The sequence below is a fragment of the Arvicanthis niloticus genome, chromosome 11, assembly GCF_011762505.2.
Source record: "Arvicanthis niloticus isolate mArvNil1 chromosome 11, mArvNil1.pat.X, whole genome shotgun sequence".
Lineage (NCBI taxonomy): Eukaryota > Metazoa > Chordata > Mammalia > Rodentia > Muridae > Arvicanthis > Arvicanthis niloticus.
This window is the reverse complement of record NC_047668.1, coordinates 7,281,712-7,295,562: the sequence shown is the minus strand read 5'-3', so window position 1 is coordinate 7,295,562 and position 13,851 is coordinate 7,281,712.

Genomic DNA, 13,851 nt, shown 5'->3' with positions numbered 1-13,851 from the left:
TCCAAATGCAAGGGCACCCACATACATAAATAAACTTTGCTAAAGCTTAAAGCATACATTGCACCTCACACAATAATAGTGGGAGATTTTAACACCCCACTCTCAGCTATGGACAGATCATGGAAACAGAAACTAAACCGAGACACCCACGTCCGACCAGTGGAATAAGACAATGGCAACTGTGTTCTTCTTCAAGCGGTTTATTCAGCTATCCCTGTACAGTGGGCTTCTTTTCTCTCTCCTCTCCTTCTCTTTTTCTCTTTTCCCAGCTCCCGCAGCCCCTTATAAGCATTGCCTATCAGCAACTGCCACTAAGTCACTGGTGATTGGCCATTCTCAATGATGTGAGGTGGGGTGATCGGGTAACCACACCTCTCAGCACATACAACTCCATATATGGAGTTGTCTTTTCTCTCAAGCAATGCCTATGCCAAGCACCACCTTGTAATGGCGAGAGCAGAGCCGCTTCCCACAACACAATAAAACTAACAGAAATAATGAACCAATTGGACTTAACTGACATCTATAGAACATTTCATCCTAAAACAAAAGAATATACCTTCTTCTCAGCATCTCATGGTACCTTCTCTAAAATAGACCATATAATTGGTCACAAAACAGGCCTCAACAGATACAAAAAGATTGAAATAATCCCTTGTATCCTATCAGACCACCATGGACTAAGACTCATTTTTAATATGGACAAAAACAACGGAAAGCCCACATATACGTGGAAACTGAACAATGCTCTACTCAATGATAAATTGGTCAAGGAAGAAATTAAAGACTGTTTAGATTTAAATGAAAATGAGGACACATCATATCAAAATTTGTGGGACTCCATGAAAGTAGTACTAAGAAGAAAAATCAGCTCTAAGTGCCCACAAAAAGAAAATGGAAAGAGCATACATTAATAACTTGACAGCACACTTGAAAGCCTTAGAACAAAAATAAGCTAATATACCCAAGAGGAGTAGATGGCAGGAAATAATCAAACTCAGGCCTGAAATCAACCAAGCTGAAACAGAAAGAACTATACAAAATATCAACACAACCAGTAGCTGGTTCTTTGAGAAAATCAACAAGATAGACAAACCCTTAGCCAGAATAACCAAAGGGCGCAGAGACAGTACTCAAATTAATAAAATCAGAACTGAAAAGGGAGACATAACAACAGAAAGAGAGGAAATTAAAAAAAACATCAGATCCTACTACAAAGACCTATACTCAACAAAATTGGAAAATCTGGATGAAATGGACAATTTTCTAGATAGATACCAGGTACCAAAGTTAAAAGAGGAGCAGATAAACCATCTAAACAGTCGAATAACCCCTAAAGAAATAGAAGCAGTCATTAAAAACCTCCCCACCAAAAAAAGTCAGGGGCCTGATGGTTTCAGTGCAGAATTCTATCAGACCTTCCAGGAAGACCTAATACCTATTCTCTTCAAACTATTCCACAGAATAGAAACAAAAGGAACAATACCCAATTCATTCTATGAAGCTACAATTAGGCTCATACCTACGTCTCACAAAGACCCAACAAAAAAAGAACTACAGACCAATCTCTCTTATGAGTATTGATGTTAAAATAACTGAATAAAATTCTCGCAAACCGAATCCAAGAACACATCAAAGGAATCATCCAACATGATCAATTAGGCTTTATCCCAGGAATGCAGGGATGGTTCAATATCCGGAAATCCATCAATGTAATCCACTATATAAATAAACTCAAGGAAAAAAAGCACATGATCATCTCACTAGATGCTGAGAAAGCATTTAACAAAATTCAACATCCCTTCATGTTAAAAGTCTTGGAAAGATTAGGAATTCAAGGTCCATACCTAAATATAGTAAAAGCAATATACAGTAAGCCAGTAGCCAACATCAAACTAAATGGAGAGAAACTTGAAGCAATCCCACTAAGATCAGGGACCAGACAAGGCTGCCCACTTTCACCCTAACTATTCAATATAGTACTGGAAGTCCTAGCAAAAGTGAATAGACAACAAAAGGAAGTCAAAGGGATACAAATAGGAAAGGAAGAAGTCAAAATTTCACTATTTTCAGATGATATGATAGTATACTTAAGTGACCCTAAAACTTCCTCCAGAGAACTCCTAAACCTGATTAGAAAAAAAACAAACAAACTTAAAAACCTTAAGTAAAGAGGCTGGATATAAAATCAACTGAAACAAATCAATAGCCTTTCTATACTCAAAAGATAAACAGGCTGAGAAAGAAATTAGAGAAATGTCACCCCTCACAATAGTTACAAATAATATAAAATATCTTGGAGTGAATCTAACCAAGCAAGTGAAATATCTGTATAACAAAAACTTCAAGTCTAGAGAAAGAAATAGAAGAAGTTCTCAGAAGATGGAAAGATCTCCCATGCTCCTGGATTGGCAGAATTAATTTAGTAAAAATGGCCATCTTGCCAAAAGCAATCTATAGATTCAATGCAATCCCCATCAAAATTCCAAATCAATTCTTCATAGAGATAGAAAGAGCAAATTGCAAATTTATTTGGAACAACAAAAAACCCAGGATAGTGAGAACTATCACTATCAACAACAAAAGAACTTCTGGGGGAATCACTGTCCCTGACCTCAAACTATACTACAGGGCAATAGTAATAAAAACTGCATGGTATTGGTACAGAGACAGGCAGGAAGATCAATGTAATAGAATTGAAGATCCAGAAATGAGCTCACATACCTATGGTCACTTGATCTTTGACAAAGGAGCTAAAACTGTCCAGTGGGAAAAGGACAGTATTTTCAGCAAGTGGTGCTGGTTCAACTGGAGGTCAACATGTAGAAGGATGCAAATCAATCCATTCATATCTCCTTGTACAAAGCTCAAATCCAACTGGATAAAAGACCTTCACTTAAAACCAGATACACTGAAACTAATAGAAGAGAAGGTGGGAAAGACCCTCGAATAGCTAGGCACAGGGGAAAAGTTCCTGAACAGAACACCAATTGCTTATGCTCTAAGATCAAGAATTGACAAATGGGACCTCATAAAATTGCAAAGCTTCTGTAAGTCAAAGGACATTGTCAATAAGATAAAACGGCAACCAACAGATTGGGAAAAGATCTTAACCATTCCTACACCTGATAGAGGGCCAATATTTAAGATATACAATGAACTCAAGAAATTATACTCCAGACAGTCATATAACCCTATTAAAAATGGGGTACAGAGCTAAACAAAGAATTCTCAACGGAGGAAACTTGAATGGCTGAGAAACACCTTAAGAAATGCTCAATATCCTTAGTCTTCAGGGAAATGCAAATCAAAACAACACTGAGATACCACCTCACACCAGTCAGAATGGTTAAGATCAAAAATTCAGGTGATAGTAGATGCTGGCGAGGATGTGAAGAAAGAGGAACACTCCTCCATTGTTGGTGGATTGCAAGCTGGTACAACTACTCTGGAAATCAATCTGGCAGTTCCTCAGAAAACTAGACATAGCATTACCTGAGGACCCAGCTATAGCACTCCTGGGTATATACCTAGAAGATGCTCCAACATATAATAAGTACATATGCTCCACTATGTTCATAGCAGCCTTATTTATAATAGCCAGAAGCTGGAAAGAACCAATATGTCCCTCAACAGAGGAATGGATACAAAAAATTTGGTACATCTACACAATGGAGTATTACTCAGCTATTAAAATAATGAATTTGAGAAAGTTTTAGGTAAATGGATGGATCTAGAATTTATCATCCTGTTTGAGTTAACCCAATCACAAAAGAACACACATGGTATTTACTCACTGTTAAGCAGATGTTAGCTCAAAAGCTTGGAATAGCGAAGACTCAACCTGCAGACCACATGAAACTCATGAAGAAGGAAGACCAATAGGGGATGCCTCTGTTCTACTTAGAACGAGTAACAAAAATACTCAAGGGAGCAGATATGAAAACAAAACATGGGACAGAAACTGAAGGAGGGGCCATCTGGAGACCATTCCACCTGGGTATTCATCCCATGTATAGTCACCTAAGCTAGACACTGATGTCGATGGCTGGAAGTGCATGCTGTCAAGAACATGATATATCTGTCTTCTTAGAGGTCTGCCAAAGACTAACACATTCAGAGGACTATGCTCACAGTTAACCACTGATATGATCAAGGTTTCCCAATGGAGAACATAGAGAGAAGACTGAAGGAGCAGAAAGGGTTTGTGACCCCAGGAGGAAAACAACAATACCAAACACCCAGAGCCCCCCCTCCCCAAGGGTCTAAACCACCAGCCTGGGAGCACATAGGGAGGGACCCATGACTCCAGCAGTATATGTAGGGGAGGATGGCCTTGTCAGGCATAGGTGGGAGGGGAGTTTCTTGGTCCCATAAAAATCGAACACAGAGTGGGGGGGGAATTGAGGGCAGGGAGGGGGTAATGGGGGGGTAGGTGTGAGCACTGCCTCATAGAAGCATGAGGAGGGGTGATGGGATAGGAGGTTTCTGGGTGGTGGGAGGAGTGGGGTAAGGGGATAAAATCTGAAAGTAAATATAATACACAATTTTAAAAAAGAGATGAAAATAAAGGGAAAAAGGAGAAAAAAGAGAAAAAAAGAAAAAAGAAAGAAAAAAATAGGAGATTTAATAACACAAAAGGAAGTATTTAGGAATTTAGAAGGCAGTTTATGTTAATGGAAACAGCATCATAGAAACTGGAAAATCACACCCTCATAGAAGCATAAGGAGGAGGGATGGGATAAGGGGTTCCTAGGTGGTGGGGGAAATGGGATAAGGGGATAAAATTTGAAATGTAAATATTACAACCAATTTTAAAAAGCAAAAAAAAAAAAAAAAAAAAAAAAAAGGAAAGAAAGAAAGAAAGAAAGAAAGAAAAGTTGTTAGAACCAGCATCTTTAAAAAACTGTCAGCCCTCTAGAAAAAAAAATTTTCTTGATATTAAAACCTGTCCTGAGAATTGTATATTGCAGAATATACAGCCTTGCTGTATCTACTCATCAAGCATACTTAGCAGACCTGCCCAAATCTCCGATGTTTTGGAATTTCATCTGGATGCAGTGAAGACACAGCATCAGAGGCTTATCAATTTACTCTTTCCCCCATCCCACCCCACATCTAATATCTCAATGCCTGCAATCAGCTTGAAAAAGTTAAAGAAGAGTTAGAGCCCCTATTCCCTGGGCTTGGGGACTAAGGTGGTTAATATTGGTCTGTCTTTCTAGGGAAAAGTAGTGGTTTTGTTGGAACAGGGAGGACTAGCTAGGACTTATTGCATAGCCATAACCTATTAGTAGAAATCTGTATAATTAATACCAAGATGAAGTTATAATTTCTTAAATGGTACAAAATTTACTTTGATTTCAAATTCAAGGCTTTCATTGGTATGAGCTTCTTATTGATATAAAAGTGAGATAAATATTGATACTCTCATGGGCATTGTGCCTATATAACACATTTAGGAATACAAGGCTTAGACCCAGTCCTTCTTTAACTTTTTTAACTTATTTGGGACGGTTAGCCTATGAGTTAAGGGACTATAGCAAATTCATGGCTTTGAGTTTATTGTTTGGGTGTTTTCCATATTTTATTTAGAAATGACTGAGAGGAGTTAACAGACAACAGTCCAGGTTATCTTACATGGATAGTTTGTTTTCAAAATATCAGAAATCCATAGAATTGATGTTACAAATATTTATATATTAATGTTCATTTTGATTAGAAACCTATCTGCTCCTGACAGCTTCCTGTCATGGAATCTAAGAAGAAATTGAGCATCCTTGGAGTTACTCCAGTTGTGCAGTGACAGCCAATAGGCAAGAATTGCCTCTCTCCATCTACAAATTACTGTCCAGAAAAGGACACACTTGCAGAATAGTCGACTGATTATATCTGCCTAGACAGAGTAATTAGCCTTTAATAATTCTGCATCACTAAGGTTTGTCAGATGATTCTGGGCCAGAAGGCTGAAGTTTTGATGTTCCAACGTTCGGTAGTATAGGGGCTTTCCAGGTGGTCAGTGGTCTCTAAAAATTGGCTAACTTTTAGAAGCTATGCTTAGTGCTTCCTGTAATTTCAGTTAACTCAGTCATTCTGGATTTCTGACGGGGTTGAAGACCTATAGTCTCATAGCCAATCCTGGCTATTTACTTTGAGAAAAAAGATTTGAGTGAATGGTTTTCAGCTGACATTCATTCTAATGCCAAGAAAATAAGCCAGGTTAAAAACTAAGTGTTTTAGTTAGGAGAGATGACAGAGATTCTGGTTAGTACAAAATGATGGACTGGGTATTAGGACTATCTTGTACCTCACTGGTACAATTAGAAATAATTATGCTCGAATTGTATTTTGAGAGAAAAGTTTTATTTTAACAGGAAGGCTGATATGTAGGAGGAGCTAAGGGGGAAGGAGTACTAAGAGGAAGAGATGGAGTAAGGAGAGGAGAAGTAGAAGGAGAGGAGAAGCTAGGTGATGAGAGAGAGAAAGAGAGAGAAAGGGGGGCATAGAGGCAGATGTTCACGTGTCTCCACCAGTCAAAGATAGTTTATATATCTAGGTTGGGTATTGGGTTACACTTCTGATTGAGCATTACCAAACTTATAAAGCCTTTGATTAAAATTTAAAAATTGTATAAAGGCAAAAAGGAAAAGGGGGCATGGAATAGGGGTTTTCTAGGGAGGGGAAATGGGGAAAGGGGATGGCATCTGAAATGTAAATAAAATATAAAATTAAAAAAAATTGTGTTTAACCTCAAAAATATTTCAAAGAATTCTTCACTCTATTTCACTTCATTTGAAATTTAGATATAAAAAGCTATATCTCATATTTCTGTAACCAAAATAATTTAAACAAATTCTATTTGTTTCTGGAAACCAATTGACTCATTTAGACATAAATTTCCATATTATTATTTTGTTAACTAGAATACTCAAGTTATAAAATAATTTTAATAAATAAAAGATGAAAAGATAATAAAAACATTTCTGTTAGTGTCCAGAAAGTTGTCTCAGTTAGAATAGTGCTTGTGTGTGAGCAAGCATATGTTCCTATTTCTAGCACCTTTGCAAAAATGTTAAGCATGGCAGGTGTATGTCTTTTCTTAGTGAATGAAGGTTGATATAGAAAAATCTTATTCTAGCAAGGACAGTGAGCTGTAGGCTCAGTGGAAGACCGTACTTCAGAAAATAAACATGACCAAGACGAAAGACATTTAGTGTTTATATTTGTCCTCCATATATACACACACAAATGTAGACACCTGAAACATGCATGACGTACATTCAAGCATGTATATATGTACACAAATACAGATATCTCATGTTTTATTTAATTATTTATTCACTTTACAATATAATTTCAGCTCACTTCTCACAGTTCCACCCCATATTCCCAAATCCTCTTCTCCTCTGAGAAGAGGGAGCACACCTAGGTATCACGACAGGACTAGGTACATGCTCTGTCACTGAGTGTTGAGGCCCACACTCTGCCTCAACACTTTGGTGCTAAGTGCTCTGGTCAAGAGAGAGAATGGGGCTCTTGGGGCAAGAGACGCGAAGAATGGAGACAAGACAGGGTGTGATTCAGTCTCTTCTATTTTCTCAAGTCTCTCTTCTTGAAGGGAATTCTGAGGTATTTATATACACAAGCAGGAGAACACAGGTGAAAACATTTTACCACGTGCACCATACAGCTGAGGTCACTAAACAGCAAAACAAGCTATGTGGGATAAATAAGATATTTATCAGAGTGTGCTTCAGCTGTTATAGGCTTTTGACAACCAAGTCTTTCATCAGGGTATATGGTTCCAGATGACTGCAAAGTTGATCCAGCCGCTTTCTACTAAAGTCGGCTCCCAACAACTGAGGCCAGTCAAGGCTGCTCAGTTAGGGGAACTGGATCCACACACATCCAACAGATTCATGGATAGTCCCTGTGGCAGTTGTTGGGGGGCCCACATAAAGACCAAGCTGCTCATCTGCTAAATAGATGCAGGGACCTTAGGTCCAGCCCTTGTATGTTCTATGGTGGTTCAGTCTCTGGGATCTTCCAAGGGTCAAGGCTACTTGACTTTGTTGGTCTTCTTGTGGATTTCCTATCCTATTCAGGTCACTCAATCTTTCGCCCAACTCTTATACAAAACTCCTTGAGCTCGATTTAATATTTGGCTGTGGGGCTGTGTATCTTTTTCAGTTTGTTATTGAATGGAGCCTCTTAGAGGAAAAATAGGCTAGAATTCTGTCTGCAAGTATAACAGAGTATCGGTAATGTCATAGATTTTTTTTTTTCTCATGGTATAGGTTTCAATTTAGGGAAGTCATTGGTTGGCCAGTTCCTCAGTCTCTGCTCTAATTCTTTGTTCCTGTACATTTTGTAGTCAGGACACATTTTGAGTTGAAGGTTTTATAGTGGGTTGCTGCCCTCTTCCTTACACTGGGAGTCCTGCCAGGCTACAGGAAGTGGCCACCTCAGGATCTATATCCCCAACTGCTAGAATTCTCACCTACAGTCATGCTACAGGCTTTGCCTCATCCCAGTTCTCTGGAAATTAGAGAGATACACTCCACATATACCAATTCCAGTTTTTATTCTCTTTCTCCTGCTTTTCCAATATGTGATCCCCCTGTTCCACTCACATCCCCTCTCTCATCCAGTTTTTTTCTCTCCATCCAGCTTCAATATCTATTTTTATTTCTCACTCTGAGAGAGATTCAACCATCCTCCTGTGAGCACACCTAGTTATTTGGCTTTTCGGGGGTCTTTTGAATATAGTGTCATTATCCTGTACTTTATGGCTAATTTATACCTGTAAGTAAATACATACCATGCATTTCCTGGGTTACCTCACTCTATTTTCTAGTTCCATCCATTTGCCTGCAAAATTCATAATGTCATTGCTTTTACTAGCTGAGTAGTATTCTATTTAAAAAGTGAACCACATTTTTTTGTATCCATGTTTTAGTTCACAGATTTCTAGGTTGTTTCCAGTTTCTGGCTATTAATAATAAAGATGCAATGAATTGGATGTATGAATTTTTCAGGCAAAACTGAATTTTGCAGGAACTATAAAATATTATCCTGAGTGAGGTAACCCAGACTGCAAAGGACATGTATGGTATGTACTCACTGAGAAGTGGATATTAGCCATAAAATATAGGATACCCAAGTTACACTCACAGACCCAAAGAAATGAAACAAGAAGGAAGCCACAAATGAGGATGCTTGAGTCTCACATAGAAGGGGGAATAAATAATCATGGGAGTCAGAGGGAGTGAGAAACCTGGGTGAGAGAGAGGAGGGAAAGGGTAGAAGGCAGGCAGCATCAAGTGTAAGGGAGACAGGAATGAAGCTCAGAGGGCCAGGAGAATGAGTGGAAATATGAAGCTGCATGGGATGGAGAGGTAAGGATACTAGAAAGTTTCACAGACCTGGGATGAGGGATACTTCTAGGACCTTAGCCGAAATGCCCAATAGTGGGGATATAAAACATGAAAAGACCACCTACAGTAGTTAGGCAAGGCCCCTAATGGAGGGATGGGACACAAAACCACATCAATTTTTTCCACCCAAAATTGTAGCTCAGGCTCTAAGATCAACAATTAATAAATTAAACTCATGAAACTGAAATATTCTGTAAGTGTAAGGACACCATCAGTAGAGCAAAACAACCCACAGATTGGGAAAGTACCTTCTCCCACCCTTTGTCTGATAGGAAGCTAACATCCAAAGTATATAAAGAACTCAAGAAGTTTGACAGCAACAACCCAAATAACCCAATTTAAAAATGGGGTAGACTAAACCCAGACCCGGCAGTCTTTTGCTGTATATATATTGGGGCCTCATATTAGCTGGTGTATGCTGCCTGGTCCAGTGTTTGAGAGATCCCAGGGGTCCAGGTCAATTGAGATTGCTGATCCACCTGCAGGGTCCAGCTTCTTCCAGCTTTTGCCTAATTCAACCACAGGGGACAGCATCCTCTATTCATTGGTTGGGTGCAAATATCTGCACCTGACTCTTTCAGCTGCTTGTTGGGTCTTTTGGAGGGCAGTCATGATAGGTCTCTTTTTGTATGTGATCCATAGCCTCAGTAATAGTATCAGGCCTTGGGGCCTGCCCTTGAGCTTGTGCACCTAACCCTCAAGAGACTGGAAGCCCCAGGGAGTTTAGAAGTCTGGTGGGGTGGGGGATGGGAACATCATCATAGACACAGGGGTGCAGGGAGGAGGTATGAGATGTGGAACAGTCGGAGGGTAAACCAGGAGGGGAATAAAATTTGAAGTTTAAAATAAATAAATACATTTAAAAAATGGAGTAGAGAATTAAACAGTAAATTCTCAACAGAGGTGTCTCTAATGACTGAAAAACACTTTAAAAAATGTTCAGTGTCCTAAGTCATCAGGGAAATGCAAATCAAAATGACTATGACATTCCACTTTACACCTATCTGGTATTTTTATAGAGATGGCCCTCTGTCTAGCAATGATCATAGATTTAATGATTTTCTTACCATTTTGGGCCACATGCATTACAATGACACAGACCCATTAAACAACAAGCATGAATTTGCTCATAGTTTTAGAAGCTGAGAAAATCATTAACAGGGTGCTGGCCAACTTTTTGCATGGTGCAAAGTTGCATTTGCTTTCCACACTACCTGGGAATTACAGATGTCAACAGACTAGACTTCCCAGAGCACTCCACATTGTTTTCATACATCATGGGCCTCTTGATATTTACTTTTGTTATTTAGTAAAGTTCATTTAAGTTCATACTATATATTTATGTGTCTCATTAGGTCATTTATTTTATTACTGAATTATATGAATTGTACAATGATTCAGGTTGCTTATCGAGCAAGCAATTAGAAAATGGATTACTTTCATATACTGGTAATAAAATGTATTAATATTTTAATTTCTCTCTTTCTGCTACTTAAACTTTTATTTTCAAATAATTTTGTTGGTTTAAGTGAAAATTTTAAGCCATAAAGTAGCATTGTTTTTGATATATTACATAATACTACTCAAATAATTATTTGAAATGAAAATTGAACAAAACAAAATAGAAAATAGTTGCTCTTATTGTGTCCAATTAACTTCAAAACTAAATAATATGGTAATATGATATAATTCTAGAAGTTTATTTATTATAACATTTTCAGGATATCTTTAATGTCATAACTTAAATGTTGAACTAATTGTATTAACTGGCCTGAGAAATGTACCTTTTATTGGAACATAAAATTTTAGGATTAATTGGTTTGAGAAAATTAATATAAATCAATACATTTTAAAGAAAAATTCGGTATTTATATAATTATCATAACTGGTTATATAATCAAAATGCATTGATATTATCTAAAAACAGAAAAAAAATCAAAGTGAAATAAATAAATGAATAAATGAATTATGACAAATGTACTTTTAGAATTTTATAAAAACAAAGACATATCCCTAATGGTGTCTTGTATTTGACATGTTCTTTCAAAGATTATTTTAAGTGTAAATGAGAGCTCTTAGGTTTACTGTAGCATATAAATATGCAAATGTAAAAAAATGCCTTAAAAATTCCAGAGACAATTTCTGAAGGTGAAGAGAATGGAGACTCACTTGTAGTTGAAATTTAACTGACAGAAGTCACTGTACCTGTCATCTTGAAATGCAGTTATCAAGTTTAGTAAAAATACTCAACTAAGTATATTTAATTTAAATTTATCTAGAAATATACTGGCAAATGTATTCTGTGAGGTTTTTATTATCTGGATAAACCTCTGTGTGTGTGTGTGTGTGTGTGTGTGTGTGTGTGTGTGTGTGTGTAAAAGTTCTGTAGATTGCCCATGAGGAAACAGGACTTTTACACAGAAGCACTTAAGACTTTGTTTCTGAGTCTTCCAAATATACTAATGTAGCATAAGCCTTCTAAATTCTATGTCTCCTTAGCAGAAAGGTTAATCAGTTGTGCAGTACAGCATATGGTCATATAGTCTCCCTCGAGTAAAGGGCTATAGTAACTATCCCAGGTTTTTTAAACACATGCTTCTTCTCAACCCATACTCCTTATGCTACTTATGATGAACATTTATCAACCAACTTTCTCACCTGTCAGATTTTCAAAATTTTTGCCAAAGTAATTTTTTGGCTTCTCTATTTACAAAGACAAAAGTCATAGTTACTTCATCTGTGACTTTCCTTCAGGTTTGTGATGAATAAAAACATTCAAATCTACTGAGGACTTTTCATGCAGTGATTATTAAAGGAATAACCTAGCTAAGTAGGGAAAACATGAGTTCTCACTTAACGGTTGCTTTTGTTATTTCTGCTTCTCATGTTACTGTCTTGTTTTTGTTTTACTTTTCCAAGGACAGAAAGTGACCATGTAAAAACGATAAGGTAAATCTGTGGAGGCTGATGCTGTTTAAGAGTTTTCTAAATGATGGTACACCTATAGTTTCATTTGGTTCTGAAACTATAACATACCTACTTATGCAATTGACCTATTTACTGTCTTTAATATTTCCATAACAACCTCTCATGCCCTCTGAAGTTATCTCTAGATTTTTAAATCTATTTTTATCGAATGTGTTGCTTATTTTTTGCACTTCTAAGGTTTTATTTCTAAAATTAACTGATTATCTTAGATGGGTTTTCTTAAGTGGGTTTTTCTTGGCTTCTTGTTTTAGTTTGGCAGCCAACATTCTGTGCCAAAAGACACTATTCCTCACTATATAGGACAGTGTAATTGCATTTTATTCCCATCTTATTTTATTTTATTTTTTTTTTGGCATTAGCATTCTTGCCTACACCTGTTAAACTAAACCTGGCATTTTGTGCTGCTAATACAGAAATAAATAAAATAACACTCAAAATATACCCAATTGTTAAACACTTTAGTTAGGAAAAAAACATCCCGTGGGTCTGACCTTCTTGTTTGACTTTTCTGCCACAGTTTACATAACTATAAGTTATGAGGAGTGTGTCTTTTTATTCCCCAAATGACTAAAACTATAACTGTGAAAGAAGAGACAAAGTGATTTCAGAGACATCAGATTTATTAATAATGCTAAACCTGCCGAGTAGCAGTTAATGTCATAACAGTTGTACATATTCAGTATGCACAAATTGCCACATTTAGTGCAACTATGATTTGATGATGCAGAGTATGAAGACATGTCTAGAGTCAGTTTCCAAACATTCCCTAGTTCACCCCCTTAAGAAAGGTAAGCATAATCTTTCACACAGAAAATAATATTTTTAGGTTTCATGTGTTCTACTTCAACAATATGCACATGTATTAAATATTCAATCTAAAAATTGATTAAGGAAGCAGATGACCTTTAAAAAGTTTCAAATTTAATCAGCAGATATATTGCATACTTTCAACATGACTTCCTCTAGTGAGAAATAGCCGTACAAACCACAATATAGTTTACTGCATATGGCTATTGAGTTACTATACAGGGATTTCCATATTTATTCTTCTGTCCTTCATCATAACTTACCACCATATATATCTTAAGTCACATCATTTTCCACAGCTGTCATTTAAAAAATAAAAATAAGTAAATAGTTAAATAATTAATTATCATTTTTTAAACTCCAAATATTATTCCCACCCCTGTCCACCCTCTGAATGTTCTACATCCCATACCTCCTCCCCAACCCCCTGTCTCCATGAGGATGTCTTCACCCCACCACCCCCCCAACCCCACCTGACCTCTAAACTCCCTGGGGCTTCCAGTCTCTTGAGGGTTAGGTGCATCATCTCTGATTGAACACAGACCCGGCAGTCCTCTCCTGTATATGTGTTGGGAGCCTCATATCAGCTGGTATATGCTGCCTTTTCAGTGGTCCAGTG